The sequence below is a fragment of the Pseudophryne corroboree genome, chromosome 6 (assembly GCF_028390025.1).
Source record: "Pseudophryne corroboree isolate aPseCor3 chromosome 6, aPseCor3.hap2, whole genome shotgun sequence".
Classification (NCBI taxonomy): domain Eukaryota; kingdom Metazoa; phylum Chordata; class Amphibia; order Anura; family Myobatrachidae; genus Pseudophryne; species Pseudophryne corroboree.
Genome location: NC_086449.1, coordinates 97,318,841 through 97,331,784, shown reverse-complemented (window position 1 = coordinate 97,331,784; position 12,944 = coordinate 97,318,841). Strand labels below are relative to the sequence as shown.

The 12,944-nt window shown below is 38.5% G+C and overlaps 15 non-coding genes across 15 annotated transcripts; all 15 read right to left on the bottom strand.

Moving 5' to 3' along the window:
• Nucleotides 1-879: 879 nt before the first annotated feature.
• TRNAR-ACG (transfer RNA arginine (anticodon ACG)) lies at nucleotides 880-952 on the bottom strand. The gene has a single exon. It is a non-coding gene; the product is annotated as a tRNA-Arg (tRNA).
• A 511-nt stretch (nucleotides 953-1,463) lies between these two features.
• On the bottom strand, nucleotides 1,464-1,536 carry TRNAR-ACG (transfer RNA arginine (anticodon ACG)). The gene has a single exon. It is a non-coding gene; the product is annotated as a tRNA-Arg (tRNA).
• A 1,084-nt stretch (nucleotides 1,537-2,620) lies between these two features.
• TRNAR-ACG (transfer RNA arginine (anticodon ACG)) lies at nucleotides 2,621-2,693 on the bottom strand. The gene has a single exon. It is a non-coding gene; the product is annotated as a tRNA-Arg (tRNA).
• A 1,094-nt stretch (nucleotides 2,694-3,787) lies between these two features.
• On the bottom strand, nucleotides 3,788-3,860 carry TRNAR-ACG (transfer RNA arginine (anticodon ACG)). Its single transcript has one exon. It is a non-coding gene; the product is annotated as a tRNA-Arg (tRNA).
• Nucleotides 3,861-5,538: 1,678 nt separating this feature from the next.
• On the bottom strand, nucleotides 5,539-5,611 carry TRNAH-AUG (transfer RNA histidin (anticodon AUG)). The gene has a single exon. It is a non-coding gene; the product is annotated as a tRNA-His (tRNA).
• Nucleotides 5,612-6,041: 430 nt separating this feature from the next.
• Nucleotides 6,042-6,113, bottom strand: TRNAH-GUG (transfer RNA histidin (anticodon GUG)). Its single transcript has one exon. It is a non-coding gene; the product is annotated as a tRNA-His (tRNA).
• Nucleotides 6,114-6,121: 8 nt separating this feature from the next.
• On the bottom strand, nucleotides 6,122-6,194 carry TRNAR-ACG (transfer RNA arginine (anticodon ACG)). The gene has a single exon. It is a non-coding gene; the product is annotated as a tRNA-Arg (tRNA).
• Nucleotides 6,195-7,289: 1,095 nt separating this feature from the next.
• On the bottom strand, nucleotides 7,290-7,362 carry TRNAR-ACG (transfer RNA arginine (anticodon ACG)). The gene has a single exon. It is a non-coding gene; the product is annotated as a tRNA-Arg (tRNA).
• Nucleotides 7,363-7,782: 420 nt separating this feature from the next.
• Nucleotides 7,783-7,854, bottom strand: TRNAH-GUG (transfer RNA histidin (anticodon GUG)). Its single transcript has one exon. It is a non-coding gene; the product is annotated as a tRNA-His (tRNA).
• Nucleotides 7,855-7,862: 8 nt separating this feature from the next.
• TRNAR-ACG (transfer RNA arginine (anticodon ACG)) lies at nucleotides 7,863-7,935 on the bottom strand. Its single transcript has one exon. It is a non-coding gene; the product is annotated as a tRNA-Arg (tRNA).
• A 1,679-nt stretch (nucleotides 7,936-9,614) lies between these two features.
• Nucleotides 9,615-9,687, bottom strand: TRNAC-ACA (transfer RNA cysteine (anticodon ACA)). The gene has a single exon. It is a non-coding gene; the product is annotated as a tRNA-Cys (tRNA).
• A 511-nt stretch (nucleotides 9,688-10,198) lies between these two features.
• On the bottom strand, nucleotides 10,199-10,271 carry TRNAR-ACG (transfer RNA arginine (anticodon ACG)). Its single transcript has one exon. It is a non-coding gene; the product is annotated as a tRNA-Arg (tRNA).
• Nucleotides 10,272-11,286: 1,015 nt separating this feature from the next.
• TRNAH-GUG (transfer RNA histidin (anticodon GUG)) lies at nucleotides 11,287-11,358 on the bottom strand. Its single transcript has one exon. It is a non-coding gene; the product is annotated as a tRNA-His (tRNA).
• A 592-nt stretch (nucleotides 11,359-11,950) lies between these two features.
• TRNAR-ACG (transfer RNA arginine (anticodon ACG)) lies at nucleotides 11,951-12,023 on the bottom strand. Its single transcript has one exon. It is a non-coding gene; the product is annotated as a tRNA-Arg (tRNA).
• Nucleotides 12,024-12,534: 511 nt separating this feature from the next.
• Nucleotides 12,535-12,607, bottom strand: TRNAC-ACA (transfer RNA cysteine (anticodon ACA)). Its single transcript has one exon. It is a non-coding gene; the product is annotated as a tRNA-Cys (tRNA).
• Nucleotides 12,608-12,944: the final 337 nt, after the last annotated feature.

The window sequence follows — 12,944 nt, the reverse complement described above, 5'->3', positions numbered from 1 at the left end:
TTCATTTGAGTTTCCGGTATTCAGGATTTTATGTCAGCTTTCCAGATTTCAAGAAAATGATTCACAAAGAAATGATCAAGAAATGATTCAAAGTATGGAAAGATAGCTTCACAATAAGCAGTATAGACAAATTGTGCAAGCACATTCAAAGAATCTGCTTAGTTTCTTCAATTGTCCTTACCTTCAGTATTGTAAAGAAATGGATGTGTGAGAAATAAAATGAAAATGCCGTGACCTGGATTCGAACCGGGGTTGCTGCGGCCACAACGCAGAGTACTAACCACTATACGATCACGGCAACTTAAACAAGCCAGGTAGGAGTCGAACCTACAATCTTCTGATCCGTAGTCAGACGCGTCATCCATAGCACCACTGGCCCAGCTGCCTTATGCCACTTGGAGTGTTCATCATGTTTTTGAACCTGTTTCAAGCTTTGATGGTTATTGAAGTATATACAGAATCAAAGTCTGAGAGTTGACTGTACACTTGCTGCAGGGCTTATTTCCCATAAACATCTCACAAACAATTTTTTTTGTGACTGCAAAATGATCTTTTCAGCCTGTGATGAACTTGCTCAGAGTCCATTCATTTAAGTTTCCTGTATTCAGGAATTTATGTCAGCTTTCCAGATTTCAAGAAAAAGATTCACAAAGAAATGATTCAAAGTATGGAAAGATAGCTTCACAATAAGCAGTAAAGACAAATTGTGCAAGCACATTCAAAGAATCTGCTTAGTTTCTTCAATTGTCCTTACCTTCAATATTGTAAAGAAATGGATGTGTGAGAAATAAAATGAAAATGCTGTGACTTGGATTCGAACCAGGGTTGCTGCGGCCACAACGCAGAGTACTAACCACTATATGATCACGGCAACTTAAACGAGCCAGGTAGGTGTCGAACCTACAATCTTCTGATCCGTAGTCAGACGCGTTATCCATTGCGCCACTGGCCCAACTGTCTTATGCCACTTGGAGTGTTCATCATGTTTTTGAACCTGTTTCAAGCTTAGATGGTTGTTGAAGTATATACAGAATCAAATTTTGAGAGTTGACTGTACACTTGCTGCAGGGCTTATTTCCCATAAACATCTCACAAACAATTTTCTTTGTGACTGCAAAATGATCTTTTCAGCCTGTGATGAACTTGCTCAGAGTCCATTCATTTGAGTTTCCTGTATTCAGGAATTTATGTCAGCTTTCCAGATTTCAAGAAAATGATTTACAAAGAAATGATCAAGAAATGATTCAAAGTATGGAAAGATAGCTTCACAATAAGCAGTAAAGACAAATTGTGCAAGCACATTCAAAGAATCTGCTTAGTTTCTTCAATTGTCCTTACCTTCAATATTGTAAAGAAATGGATGTGTGAGAAATAAAATGAAAATGCTGTGACCCAGATTCGAACCTGGGTTGCTGCGGCCACAACGCAGAGTACTAACCACTATACAATCACGGAAACTTAAACGAGCCAGGTAGGAGTCGAACCTACAATCTTCTGATCCGTAGTCAGACGCGTTATCCATTGTGCCACTGGCCCAGCTGCCTTATGCCTCTTGGAGTGTTCATCATGTTTTTGAACCTGTTTCAAGCTTTGATGGTTATTGAAGTATATACAGAATCAAAGTCTGAGAGTTGACTGTACACTTGCTGCAGGGCTTATTTCCCAAAAACATCTCACAAACAATTTTCTTTGTGACTGCAAAATGATCTTTTCAGCCTGTGATGAACTTGCTCAGAGTCCATTCATTTTAGTTTCCTGTATTCAGGAATTTATGTCAGCTTTCCAGATTTCAAGAAAATGATTCACAAAGAAATGATTCAAAGTATGGAAAGATAGCTTCACAATAAGCAGTAAAGACAAATTGTGCAAGCACATTCACAGAATCTGCTTAGTTTCTTCAATTGTCCTTACCTTCAATATTGTAAAGAAATGGATGTGTGAGAAATAAAATGAAAATGCTTTGACTCGGATTCGAACCGGGGTTGCTGCGGCCACAACGCAGAGTACTAACCACTATACGATCACGGCAACTTAAACGAGCCAGGTAGGAGTCGATCCTACAATCTTCTGATCCGTAGTCAGACGTGTCATCCATTGCGCCACTGGCCCAGCTGTCTCATGCCACTTGGAGTGTTCATCATGTTTTTGAACCTGTTTCAAGCTTAGATGGTTGTTGAAGTATATACAGAATCAAATTTTGAGAGTTGACTGTACAATTGCTGCAGGGCTTATTTCCCATAAACATCTCACAAACAATTTTCTTTGTGACTGCAAAATGATCTTTTCAGCCTGTGATGAACTTGCTCAGAGTCCATTCATTTGAGTTTCCGGTATTCAGGATTTTATGTCAGCTTTCCAGATTTCAAGAAAATGATTCACAAAGAAATGATCAAGAAATGATTCAAAGTATGGAAAGATAGCTTCACAATAAGCAGTATAGACAAATTGTGCAAGCACATTCAAAGAATCTGCTTAGTTTCTTCAATTGTCCTTACCTTCAGTATTGTAAAGAAATGGATGTGTGAGAAATAAAATGAAAATGCCGTGACCTGGATTCGAACCGGGGTTGCTGCGGCCACAACGCAGAGTACTAACCACTATACAATCACGGAAACTTAAACGAGCCAGGTAAGAGTCGAACCTACAATCTTCTGATCCGTAGTCAGACGCGTTATCCATTGCGCCACTGGCCCAGCTGTCTTATGCCACTTGGAGTGTTCATCATGTTTTTGAACTATTTCAAGCTTTGATGGTTATTGAAGTATATACAGAATCAAATTTTGAGAGTAGACTGTACACTTGCTGCAGGGCTTATTTGCCATAAACATCTCACAAACAATTTTCTTTGTGACTGCAAAATGATCTTTTCAGCCTGTGATGAACTTGCTCAGAGTCAATTCATTTTAGTTTCCTGTATTCAGGAATTTATGTCAGCTTTCCAGATTTCAAGAAAATGATTCACAAAGAAATGATCAAGAAATGATTCAAAGTATGGAAAGATAGCTTTACAATAAGCAGTAAAGACAAATTGTGCAAGCACATTCAAAGAATCTGCTTAGTTTCTTCAATTGTCCTTACCTTCAATATTGTAAAGAAATGGATGTGTGAGAAATAAAATGAAAATGCCATGACCCGGATTCAAACCAGGGTTGCTGCGGCCACAACGCAGAGTACTAACCACTATACGATCACGGCAACTTAAACGAGCCAGGTAGGAATCGAACCTTCAATCTTCTGATCTGTAGTCAGACGCATTATCCATTGCGCCACTGGCCCAGCTGTCTTATGCCACTTGGAGTGTTCATCATGTTTTTGAACCTGTTTCAAGCTTTGATGGTTATTGAAGTATATACAGAATCAAATTTTGAGAGTTGACTGTACACTTGCTGCAGGGCTTATTTCCCATAAACATCTCACAAACAATTTTCTTTGTGACTGCAAAATGATCTTTTCAGCCTGTGATGAACTTGCTCAGAGTCCATTCATTTGAGTTTCCTGTATTCAGGAATTTATGTCAGCTTTCCAGATTTCAAGAAAATGATTCACAAAGAAATGATCAAGAAATGATTCAAAGTATGGAAAGATAGCTTCACAATAAGCAGTAAAGACAAATTGTGCAAGCACATTCAAAGAATCTGCTTAGTTTCTTCAATTGTCCTTACCTTCAATATTGTAAAGAAATGGATGTGTGAGAAATAAAATGAAAATGCTGTGACCCGGATACGAACCGGGGTTGCTGCGGCCACAACGCAGAGTACTAACCACTATACAATCACGGAAACTTAAACGAGCCAGGTAAGAGTCGAACCTACAATCTTCTGATCCGTAGTCAGACGCGTTATCCATTGCGCCACTGGCCCAGCTGTCTTATGCCACTTGGAGTGTTCATCATGTTTTTGAACTATTTCAAGCTTTGATGGTTATTGAAGTATATACAGAATCAAATTTTGAGAGTAGACTGTACACTTGCTGCAGGGCTTATTTGCCATAAACATCTCACAAATAATTTTCTTTGTGACTGCAAAATGATCTTTTCAGCCTGTGATGAACTTGCTCAGAGTCAATTCATTTTAGTTTCCTGTATTCAGGAATTTATGTCAGCTTTCCAGATTTCAAGAAAATGATTCACAAAGAAATGATCAAGAAATGATTCAAAGTATGGAAAGATAGCTTTACAATAAGCAGTAAAGACAAATTGTGCAAGCACATTCAAAGAATCTGCTTAGTTTCTTCAATTGTCCTTACCTTCAATATTGTAAAGAAATGGATGTGTGAGAAATAAAATGAAAATGCCATGACCCGGATTCAAACCAGGGTTGCTGCGGCCACAACGCAGAGTACTAACCACTATACGATCACGGCAACTTTAACGAGCCAGGTAGGAATCGAACCTTCAATCTTCTGATCTGTATTCAGACGCATTATCCATTGCGCCACTGGCCCAGCTGTCTTATGCCACTTGGAGTGTTCATCATGTTTTTGAACCTGTTTCAAGCTTTGATGGTTATTGAAGTATATACAGAATCAAATTTTGAGAGTTGACTGTACACTTGCTGCAGGGCTTATTTCCCATAAACATCTCACAAACAATTTTCTTTGTGACTGCAAAATGATCTTTTCAGCCTGTGATGAACTTGCTCAGTGTCCATTCATTTGAGTTTCCTGTATTCAGGAATTTATGTCAGCTTTCCAGATTTCAAGAAAATGATTCACAAAGAAATGATCAAGAAATGATTCAAAGTATGGAAAGATAGCTTCACAATAAGCAGTATAGACAAATTGTGCAAGCACATTAAAAGAATCTGCTTAGTTTCTTCAATTGTCCTTACCTTCAGTATTGTAAAGAAATGGATGTGTGAGAAATAAAATGAAAATGCCGTGACCTGGATTCAAACCAGGGTTGCTGCGGCCACAACGTAGAGTACTAACCACTATACGATCACGGCAACTTAAACAAGCCAGGTAGGAGTCAAACCTACAATCTTCTGATCCGAAGTCAGACGCATTATCCATTGCGCCACTGGCCCAGCTGCATTATGCCTCTTGGAGTGTTCATCATGTTTTTGAACCTGTTTCAAGCTTTGATGGTTATTGAAGTATATACAGAATCAAAATCTGAGAGTTGACTGTACACTTGCTGCAGGGCTTATTTCCCATAAACATCTCACAAACAATTTTTTTTGTGACTGCAAAATGATCTCTTCAGCCTGTGATGAACTTGCTCAGAGTCCATTCATTTTAGTTTCCTGTATTCAGGAATTTATGTCTGCTTTCCAGATTTCAAGAAAATGATTCACAAAGAAATGATCAAGAAATGATTCAAAGTATGGAAAGATAGCTTCACAATAAGCAGTAAAGACAAATTGTGCAAGCACATTCAAAGAATCTGCTTAGTTTCTTCAATTGTCCTTACCTTCAATATTGTAAAGAAATGGATGTGTGAGAAATAAAATGAAAATGCTGCGACCCGGATTCGAACCTGGGTTGCTGCGGCCACAACGCAGAGTACTAACCACTATACAATCACGGAAACTTAAACAAGCCAGGTAAGAGTCGAACCTACAATCTTCTGATCCATAGTCAGACGCGTTATCCATTGCGCCACTGGCCCAGCTGTCTTATGCCACTTGGAGTGTTCATCATGTTTTTGAACTATTTCAAGCTTTGATGGTTATTGAAGTATATACAGAATCAAATTTTGAGAGTTGACTGTACACTTGCTGCAGGGCTTATTTCCCATAAACATCTCACAAACAATTTTCTTTGTGACTGCAAAATGATCTTTTCAGCCTGTGATGAACTTGCTCAGAGTCAATTCATTTGAGTTTCCTGTATTCAGGAATTTATGTCAGCTTTCCAGATTTCAAGAAAATGATTCACAAAGAAATGATCAAGAAATGATTCAAAGTATGGAAAGATAGCTTCACAATAAGCAGTAAAGACAAATTGTGCAAGCACATTCAAAGAATCTGCTTAGTTTCTTCAATTGTCCTTACCTTCAATATTGTAAAGAAATCGATGTGTGAGAAATAAAATGAAAATGCCGTGACCTGGATTCGAACCAGGGTTGCTGCGGCCACAACGCAGAGTACTAACCACTATACGATCACGGCAACTTAAACGAGCCAGGTAGGAGTCGAACCTACAATCTTCTGATCCGTAGTCAGACGCGTTATCCATTGCGCCACTGGCCCAGTTGCCTTATGCTTTTTGGAGTGTTCATCATGTTTTTGAACCTGTTTCAAGCTTTGATGGTTATTGAAGTATATACAGAATCAAAGTCTGAGAGTTGACTGTACACTTGCTGCAGGGCTTATTTCCCATAAACATCTCACAAACAATTTTCTTTGTGACTGCAAAATGATCTTTTCAGCCTGTGATGAAATTGCTCAGAGTCCATTCATTTTAGTTTCCTGTATTCAGGAATTTATGTCAGTTTTCCAGATTTCAAGAAAATGATTCACAAAGAAATGATCAAGAAATGATTCAAAGTATGGAAAGATAGTTTCACAATAAGCAGTAAAGACAAATTGTGCAAGCACATTCAAAGAATTTACTTAGTTTCTTCAATTGTCCTTACCTTCAATATTGTAAAGAAATGGATGTGTGAGATATAAAATAAAAATGCCGTGACCTAGATTCGAATCGGGGTTGCTGCGGCCACAACGCAGAGTACTAACCACTATATGATCACGGCAACTTAAACGAGCCAGGTAGGAGTTGAACCTTCAATCTTCTGATCTGTAGTCAGACGCCTTATCCATTGCGCCACTGGCCCAGCTGTCTTATGCCACTTGGAGTGTTCATCATGTTTTTGAACCTGTTTCAAGCTTTGATGGTTATTCAAGTATATACAGAATCAAATTTTGAGAGTTGACTGTACAATTGCTGCAGGGCTTATTTCCCATAAACATCTCACAAACAATTTTCTTTGTGACTGCAAAATGATCTTTTCAGCCTGTGATGAACTTGCTCAGAGTCCATTCATTTGAGTTTCCTGTATTCAGGAATTTATGTCAGCTTTCCAGATTTCAAGAAAATGATTCACAAAGAAATGATCAAGAAATGATTCAAAGTATGGAAAGATAGCTTCACAATAAGCAGTAAAGACAAATTGTGCAAGCACATTCAAAGAATCTGCTCAGTTTCTTCAATTGTCCTTACCTTCAATATTGTAAAGAAATCGATGTGTGAGAAATAAAATGAAAATGCCGTGACCTGGGTTCGAACCAGGGTTGCTGCGGCCACAACGCAGAGTACTAACCACTATACGATCGCGGCAACTTAAACGAGCCAGGTAGGAGTCGAACCTACAATCTTCTGATCCGTAGTCAGAAGCGTTATCCATTGCGCCACTGGCCCAGCTGGCTTATGCCTCTTGGAGTGTTCATCATGTTTATGAACCTGTTTCAAGCTTTGATGGTTATTGAAGTATATACAGAATCAAAGTCTGAGAGTTGACTGTACACTTGCTGCAGGGCTTATTTCCCATAAACATCTCACAAACAATTTTCTTTGTGACTGCAAAATGATCTTTTCAGCCTGTGATGAAGTTGCTCAGAGTCCATTCATTTGAGTTTCCTGTATTCAGGAATTTATGTCAGCTTTCCAGATTTCAAGAAAATGATTCACAAAGAAATGATTCAAAGTATGGAAAGATAGCTTCACAATAAGCAGTAAAGACAAATTGTGCAAGCACATTCAAAGAATCTGCTTAGTTTCTTCAATTGTCCTTACCTTCAATATTGTAAAGAAATGGATGTGTGAGAAATAAAATGAAAATGCCGTGACCCGGATTCGAACCAGGGTTGCTGCGGCCACAACGCAGAGTACTAACCACTATACGATCACGGCAACTTAAACGAGCCAGGTAGGAGTCGATCCTACAATCTTCTGATCCGTAGTCAGACGCGTTATCCATTGCGCCACTGGCCCAGCTGTCTCATGCCACTTGGAGTGTTCATCATGTTTTTGAACCTGTTTCAAGCTTAGATGGTTGTTGAAGTATATACAGAATTAAATTTTGAGAGTTGACTGTACAATTGCTGCAGGGCTTATTTCCCATAAACATCTCACAAACAATTTTCTTTGTGACTGCAAAATGATCTTTTCAGCCTGTGATGAACTTGCTCAGAGTCCATTCATTTGAGTTTCCTGTATTCAGGAATTTATGTCAGCTTTCCAGATTTCAAGAAAATGATTCACAAAGAAATGATCAAGAAATGATTCAAAGTATGGAAAGATAGCTTCACAATAAGCAGTAAAGACAAATTGTGCAAGCACATTCAAAGAATCTGCTTAGTATCTTCAATTGTCCTTACCTTCAATATTGTAAAGAAATGGATGTGTGAGAAATAAAATGAAAATGCTGTGACCCGGAATCGAACCTGGGTTGCTGCAGCCACAATGCAGAGTACTAACCACTATACGATCACGGCAACTTAAACGAGCCAAGTAGGAGTCGATACTACAATCTTCTGATCCGTAGTCAGACGCGTTATCCATTGCGCCACTGGCCCAGCTGTCTCATGCCACTTGGAGTGTTCATCATGTTTTTGAACCTGTTTCAAGCTTAGATGGTTGTTGAAGTATATACAGAATCAAATTTTGAGAGTTGACTGTACACTTGCTGCAGGGCTTATTTCCCATAAACATCTCACAAACAATTTTCTTTGTGACTGCAAAATGATCTTTTCAGCCTGTGATGAACTTGCTCAGAGTCAATTCATTTGAGTTTCCTGTATTCAGGAATTTATGTCAGCTTTCCAGATTTCAAGAAAATGATTCACAAAGAAATGATCAAGAAATGATTCAAAGTATGGAAAGATAGCTTCACAATAAGCAGTAAAGACAAATTGTGCAAGCACATTCAAAGAATCTGCTTAGTTTCTTCAATTGTCCTTACCTTCATTATTGTAAAGAAATCTATGTGTGAGAAATAAAATGAAAATGCTGTGACCTGGATTCGAACCAGGATTGCTGCGGCCACAACGCAGAGTACTAACCACTATACGATCATGGCAAATTAAACGAGCCAGAAAGGAGTCGAACCTACAATCTTCTGATCCGTAGTCAGACGTGTTATCCATTGCGCCACTGGCCCAACTGCCTTATGCTTTTTGGAGTGTTCATCATGTTTTTGAACCTGTTTCAAGCTTTGATGGTTATTGAAGTATATACAGAATCAAAGTCTGAGAGTTGACTGTACACTTGCTGCAGGGCTTATTTCCCATAAACATCTCACAAACAATTTTCTTTGTGACTGCAAAATGATCTTTTCAGCCTGTGATGAAATTGCTCAGAGTCCATTCATTTGAGTTTCCTGTATTCAGGAATTTATGTCAGCTTTCCAGATTTCAAGAAAATGATTCACAAAGAAATGATCAAGAAATGATTCAAAGTATGGAAAGATAGCTTCACAATAAGCAGTAAAGACAAATTGTGCAAGCACATTCAAAGAATTTACTTAGTTTCTTCAATTGTCCTTACCTTCAATATTGTAAAGAAATGGATGTGTGAGAAATAAAATAAAAATGCCGTGACCTAGATTCGAACCGGGGTTGCTGCAACCACAACGCAGAGTACTAACCACTATATGATCACGGCAACTTAAACGAGCCAGGTAGGAGTTGAACCTTCAATCTTCTGATCTGTAGTCAGACGCGTTATCCATTGCGCCACTGGCCCAGCTGTCTTATGCCACTTGGAGTGTTCATCATGTTTTTGAACCTGTTTCAAGCTTTGATGGTTATTGAAGTATATACAGAATCAAATTGTGAGAGTTGACTGTACAATTGCTGCAGGGCTTATTTCCCATAAACATCTCACAAACAATTTTCTTTGTGACTGCAAAATGATCTTTTCAGCCTGTGATGAACTTGCTCAGAGTCCATTCATTTGAGTTTCCTGTATTCAGGAATTTATGTCAGCTTTCCAGATTTCAAGAAAATGATTCACAAAGAAATGATCAAGAAATGATTCAAAGTATGGAAAGATAGCTTCACAATAAGCAGTAAAGACAAATTGTGCAAGCACATTCATAGAATCTGCTTAGTTTCTTCAATTGTCCTTACCTTCAATATTGTAAAGAAATGGATGTGTGAGAAATAAAATGAAAATGCCGTGACCCAGATTCAAACCAGGGTTGCTGCGGCCACAACGCAGAGTACTAACCACTATACGATCACGGCAACTTAAACGAACCAGGTAGGAGTCGAACCTACAATCTTCTGATCCGTAGTCAGACGCGTTATCCATTGCGCCACTGGCCCAGAAGTCTTATGTCACTTGGAGTGTTCATCATGTTTTTGAACCTGTTTCAAGCTTCGATGGTTATTGAAGTATATACAGAATCAAATTTTGAGAGTTGACTGTACACTTGCTGCAGGGCTTATTTCCCATAAACATCTCACAAACAATTTTCTTTGTGACTGCAAAATTATCTTTTCAGCCTGTGATGAACTTGCTCAGAGTCCATTCATTTGAGTTTCCTGTATTCAGGAATTTATGTCAGCTTTCCAGATTTCAAGAAAATGATTCACAAAGAAATGATCAAGAAATGATTCAAAGTATGGAAAGATAGCTTTACAATAAGCAGTAAAGACAAATTGTGCAAGCACATTCAAAGAATCTGCTTAGTTTCTCCAATTGTCCTTACCTTCAATATTGTAAAGAAATGGATGTGTGAGAAATAAAATGAAAATGCCATGACCCGGATTCAAACCAGGGTTGCTGCGGCCACAACGCAGAGTACTAACCACTATACGATCACGGCAACTTAAACAAACCAGGTAGGAGTCGAACCTACAATCTTCTGATCCGTAGTCAGACGCGTTATCCATTGCGTTACTGGCCCATATGTCTTATGTCACTTGGAGTGTTCATCATGTTTTTGAACCTGTTTCAAGCTTTGATGGTTATTGAAGTATATACAGAATCAAATTTTGAGAGTTGACTGTACACTTGCTGCAGGGCTTATTTCCCATAAACATCTCACAAACAATTTTCTTTGTGACTGCAAAATGATCTTTTCAGCCTGTGATGAACTTGCTCAGAGTCCATTCATTTGAGTTTCTTGTATTCAGGAATTTATGTCAGCTTTCCAGATTTCAAGAAAATGATTCACAAAGAAATGATCAAGAAATGATTCAAAGTATGGAAAGATAGCTTCACAATAAGCAGTAAAGACAAATTGTGCAAGCACATTCAAAGAATCTGTTTAGTTTCTTCAATTGTCCTTACCTTCAATATTGTAAAGAAATGGATGTGCGAGAAATAAAATGAAAATGCCGTGACCCGGATTCGAACCGGGGTTGCTGCGGCCACAACGCAGAGTACTAACCACTATACGATCACGGCAACTTAAACGAGCCAGGTAGGAGTCGAACTTTCAATCTTCTGATCCGTAGTCAGACGCATTATCCATTGCGCCACTGGCCCAGCTGTCTTATGCCACTTGGAGTGTTCATCATGTTTTTGAACCTGTTTCAAGCTTTGATAGTTATTGAAGTATATACAGAATCAAATTTTGAGAGTTGACTGTACACTTGCTGCAGGGCTTATTTCCCATAAACATCTCACAAACAAATTTCTTTGTGACTGCAAAATGATCTTTTCAGCCTGTGATGAACTTGCTCAGAGTCCATTCATTTGAGTTTCCTGTATTCAGGAATTTATGTCAGCTTTCCAGATTTCAAGAAAATGATTCACAAAGAAATGATCAAGAAATGATTCAAAGTATGGAAAGATAGCTTCACAATAAGCAGTATAGACAAATTGTGCAAGCACATTCAAAGAATCTGCTTAGTTTCTTCAATTGTCCTTACCTTCAATATTGTAAAGAAATGGATGTGTGAGAAATAAAATGAAAATGCCATGACCCGGATTCAAACCAGGGTTGCTGCGGCCACAACGCAGAGTACTAACCACTATACGATCACGGCAACTTAAACGAACCAGGTAGGAGTCGAACCTACAATCTTCTGATCCGTAGTCAGACGCGTTATCCATTGCGCCACTGGCCCAGATGCCTTATGTCACTTGGAGTGTTCATCATGTTTTTGAACCTGTTTCAAGCTTTGATGGTTATTGAAGTATATACAGAATCAAATTTTGAGAGTTGACTGTACACTTGCTGCAGGGCTTATTTCCCATAAACATCTCACAAACAATTTTCTTTGTGACTGCAAAATGATCTTTTCAGCCTGTGATGAACTTGCTCAGAGTCCATTCATTTGAGTTTCCTGTATTCAGGAATTTATGTCAGCTTTCCAGATTTCAAGAAAATGATTCACAAAGAAATGATCAAGAAATGATTCAAAGTATGGAAAGATAGCTTCACAATAAGCAGTAAAGACAAATTGTGCAAGCACATTCAAAGAATTTACTTAGTTTCTTCAATTGTCCTTACCTTCAATATTGTAAAGAAATGGATGTGTGAGAAATAAAATAAAAATGCCGTGACCTAGATTCGAACCGGGGTTGCTGCAACCACAACGCAGAGTACTAACCACTATATGATCACGGCAACTTAAACGAGCCAGGTAGGAGTTGAACCTTCAATCTTCTGATCTGTAGTCAGACGCGTTATCCATTGCGCCACTGGCCCAGCTGTCTTATGCCACTTGGAGTGTTCATCATGTTTTTGAACCTGTTTCAAGCTTTGATGGTTATTGAAGTATATACAGAATCAAATTGTGAGAGTTGACTGTACAATTGCTGCAGGGCTTATTTCCCATAAACATCTCACAAACAATTTTCTTTGTGACTGCAAAATGATCTTTTCAGCCTGTGATGAAATTGCTCAGAGTCCATTCATTTGAGTTTCCTGTATTCAGGAATTTATGTCAGCTTTCCAGATTTCAAGAAAATGATTCACAAAGAAATGATCAAGAAATGATTCAAAGTATGGAAAGATAGCTTCACAATAAGCAGTAAAGACAAAT